We start from the raw sequence: 4,542 nt of genomic DNA on the forward strand, positions 1-4,542 counted from the left end.
GCGGCCGACTCGCAGCTCCCTCGAGCGAATGGGCAGCGTTGACATCTCCATGACCTCTGCTCCGCGCTGGGGGGCGTTGTAGGGACATGGGGCCCGTCCTCCCGATTCTCCCGGCTTTTCAATAGGAAAAAAAGAGCTGGAGGGCTACTGGACCTCGAAGGGAACTTGTTCTGAATTGCTCAACAGCCCTCCCTGCATCGTCCTCCTCCTCGCGCTCACGCCCACCCTCTTGTCGAAGTGGCTGACTTCTTAGAACCAGAGCCCCCAGAAGTGTGTGCTGGGCCGAGTGTTAGAAGGTGCATGAGTAGCGGGGGTGGATCTGGACTCCAGTAGATTGGAGAGGAGTCCCTTTTGCAGATTTAAGTTTCAGCGAGGCACAGTTGGAATGTTAGGATTTGAAAAGTGGCCGGAGAAAAAGGATATTGTCTGTGGTCTCGGTCTCATTCGAATTGTAGGAATTGGAAACAAGTTGTATTTCAGAGAAGGGGATGACGGAAGTGTTTTGGAGTGGTTTCAATTTGTTTAATGTTTTCTGCAGGGAGATCATGAGCCGGCCTGGAAGGCACAAAGTAAAGAAAATGAAAATTAGAATCCCATGAAAGAGACTGTTATCCGCTGCAGCTACCCAACCTCTAGACTTCCTTCTGTCCTGAATTTATTTGAAAACTGCCACGATTTTCACCTTGCTGGTTGATATTTGTGCTTTGCGTCTCCTCCACTTTAAAAACAAACTCCCTAAATTTAAAAGAATTATTTCCCCAGTTCCCTCCTCAATCCTTTTAGAACAGATTAATTTCATAAGGCAGAAATGCAGAAATTAAAAAAGAAAGAAATGTTCAGTGTCTCCAGAATACAGCATTTGCCTCTCTCACACTTCTTTGGGTCTCTATCTCTGTATCATGAACCTGCAGAATAAGAACTTCATAAAAGAGTTTGACCAAGCAAAAGATGTGTCAGTAGTAAAAGATAGCAGAAGTGCTTACCATGGTTGCATGCACACATTAGCATTATTTTATAGGTGATGATCACTGATACCAAACAAGTAAATACTCTTTACAGTCCCCCTAAAAGAAAACCCTCTAATGTCTTGGCTAGCCAAGGTAAAAAATTTAAGGGACACATGGGAGTGGATGCAGGATTTTTGTGTTAATTTTAAAAGAAACAGAGGATGAGAAAGCTAGGTTCTGAGGAAATGATCAGACTGCTAAAAACAAATACTGGAATGATGGGAGATATTATGGAGTGTCAGTCTTTAGATATCTACATCTCATGGAAGGAGTTGCCCGCAAAGAAAGACAAACCAATAGGTTAATGTAATAGAAACAAAAGAAAGTTTACTTTAGCATCGTAGAAACATGCTTCTTTGCACAGGTCTTAAATTTTTGGTTAAGCTAGGAAGTACTGGGTTGATTTTATGATAAAATATATTGGAGGGGAAGAATAGAATCAGCATCCAGTTAAGCGGAGGACTACAGGAAGACCTGATTAGCTTTCATAACTCCAAACAAACACTGAGATCAACACTGAGATCAAACACTGAGATCAATCAAACACTGAGGGCTAGTGAAAAAACACAATGGATTTCTTTTTTTTTCTTAATTAATTAATTTATTTGGCTGCATCGGGTCTTAGCTGTGGCACCCGGGCTCTTCGTTGTGGTGCAAGGGCTTCTCTCGAGTTGTGGCGCGCAGGCTTCAGAGCGCTCGGGCTTGGTTGCCCCGCGGCATGTGGTATCCTAGTTCCCCGACCAGGGATCGAGCCTGTGTCCTCCTCATCGGAAGGTGGATTCTTAACCACTGGGCCACCAGGGCAGCCCCACAATGGATTTCTTTAGTTGATTTTTAACAGTATTTGGGTATCTGACCCTCCAGTTTTTATGTTCTCCCAAGACTTTATGTTTTTATGATGCACTGAAACGGTGAATGCTTTTCTTTGTCAAAATCCAAACTTTCTCTACTGTCTATAAGAAGTTAATAGTGCATATTTAAGTGTATCCTGTGCAGATATGTAGTAACAGTAAAATATTATTAGGATGAATTACACATTTCTGATTCTGGAAATTTCCAGGAAAGGAAATTATTTTCAAAAAGAAAAAGTATGCCAAGAAACTAATATATTGTGTACATATTCACATGACATAAATCAGTCTCTAATCTATGTAAATCGAAAGATATCAGGGAGTTTATATAACTTTATTTTAAAATAAGGGCTTCTTGGGCTTCCCTGGTGGCGCAGTGGTTGAGAGTCCGCCTGCCGATGCAGGGGACACGGGTTTGTGCCCCGGTCTGGGAAGATCCCATGTGCCGCGGAGCGGCTGGGCCCGTGAGCCATGGCCGCTGAGCCTGCGCGTCCGGAGCCTGTGCTCCGCAACGGGAGAGGCCAGAACAGTGAGAGGCCCACGTAACGCAAAAAAATACCAAACAACAAAAATGGGCAAAAGACCTAAATAGACATTTCTCCAAAGAAAGCATACAGATGGCCAAGAAGCACATGATAAGCTGCTCAACATCACTAAATAAGGGCTTCTTTGGATATATGCAGTGGTGTGTGTTAGATCACTGTGCAGAAGTACAGGCGTTTAAAAAAAAGTCACCCTCTATATTATCTTGGAATTTTAAGAATTTTGGTTGTGTGTTTCCATTGTAGCCTTCAAGAGAAACATCACTCTTGATAATATTTCTGGAAATATTTCCCACCGTGAAGAGTATTGTTTTTTAAAAGAACGCCAAGAACAACTAACTTGCTAGTGCAATCCAGAAATCAGCCGTTCATACTCAGTTGCAAAATTTTATATGTTCAACATTTTGCTCGGTTTTGCTGAAAGGAAGCAATTTCGATTTGTACTCAGATTTGCAAAGACGTGACCCACGCCAAATATCCTTAGCTGGACTCTACTTACACTCTTTTAACTTAAATAAATTCAAGAGGCACTTGTGTGGTCTAAAAGATTGTCCAGATGAAACGAGGCTGAAATGTTATGCGAAGGGGGAGGGGAGCGCGTGAATAGTGTCAGGGAGTTTGGTGACCGAGAACTGCTCCTGTCCATTGCGTGAACTGTCCTAAAGGGTCAAGCTGTTCATCTTCAGCCCCTCTTTCAGTGTGCAGTCCTACTTTAAGGGAACAAAAGCTCAAAGCAGGCAGTTATCAAGAAATGGGAGCCCAATGATTTAAACTCATCCCCAAGCCTTAAAAAGAAAGGGGGCCCGAGTGTGTGTAGGGAGAGAAAAGTGACGTAAGGGGAGGGGGGAAGGGGGTGGAGACGTTTAGAAAGTCTTTGTTGTTTTTGAGAAGTTTGAACTTTGAGACGACCCCAAAGCCCCAAAGTTTAGGGTAGGTGTTGCTGTGGAGCCACAGGCTACATCCCCCTCCACACTTCGACCTCACAAGTGGCCAGAGAGGACAAATGGTCCCCACGCCCATACTCTTGCTGTTGCAGGTGAATGGGGCGAGGGCGGCGGCAGAGAAGGGCTCCTTTCCCAGAGCGTTGCAGGAGCAAAAGTTTGCCCGCCCATCAAGCCTGTCCCCCAATTCACAGTAAACCGCCCTGCCTGCAGGGGAAGGGAGGGTCTCTGCTCTGCTAAAAGGACCGGATGACGTATCTGCCAAGGGTGGCTTTGTAGCCTAAATCCTAATCTGCCTGGTGAGCGCTCAGAAAGGCGGAAAGAGGGAGAGAAAAAGTTAGCCAGTCCTGAAGAGCTTAGTACTTCGCCGCGGACTAGAAACACAGTTTCCAGCGCCGAGGAGGCCCGGGTGGGAAAGATCAGCTGCCCCCCACCCCCGCAGAGGACTCCTCACCCTGTCAGAGTTCATTACCGGTGATGGTGAGTGCTCGGGAGCCAGTGAGCTCTGAATTTTTGGCAGTCCCCTTCTGGGGAGCCAAGGAAGCCAAGAGCAATAACAATGTAAACTCACGCCCCACCTTCTTACTGGACCCCTGTGCGGATTTCCCAGTGTCATCCTCGATTTTCCCTCGGATCCTGTCGGGGAGGATTTGTCAAATCTAGTCCTGCAGAGGTCCGAGCTAGGATGCTGCGCTGTCATTTCAGCGCGCCAGCCCCTCCCCCTTCCGTGTTTGGGGAGAGGCGGGAGAATCTACAAGAGAAGAGAGGCAGAGAAGATCGTAACCCCTCCCCCGGGACCCGCATTTCGAGGCCCTTGCCCTAAACCCGCATAACGTGCTTTGGTGCCTCAATTCAACATTCAGGAAATCCAGCTTGACGCACAGGTCGTCTTGATGGCGGCGAAATCCGCCCGGCAGGTGCCGAAAGGCTCCCTTCCTTCTGCATCGACTCTACCCTCTCCCCACCCGCTCCGGAAAGGCAGCGCCCGGCAGGCCTCTCTTCGCTCCTTACGCGACCCGCTGCCCAAGCACCCCTCTTCTTTCCCACGAAGGAAAGAAATCACTGTAGGAGATTTTGCCAATCTCCGCCAGCTTTCTGATTGTTTTCCTCAGGTAAGGGGAAAAGAACAGCCGGCGCGTGAATGCGGGGGGGGGGGCTGGGGGCCCCCCAGGGGGAGAAGCCCCCCCCCCCCCTGTGCCCG

The sequence above is a fragment of the Lipotes vexillifer genome, unplaced genomic scaffold, assembly GCF_000442215.2.
Source record: "Lipotes vexillifer unplaced genomic scaffold, Lipotes_vexillifer_v1.1 scaffold1219, whole genome shotgun sequence".
In the NCBI taxonomy this organism is placed as follows: Eukaryota; Metazoa; Chordata; class Mammalia; order Artiodactyla; family Lipotidae; genus Lipotes; species Lipotes vexillifer.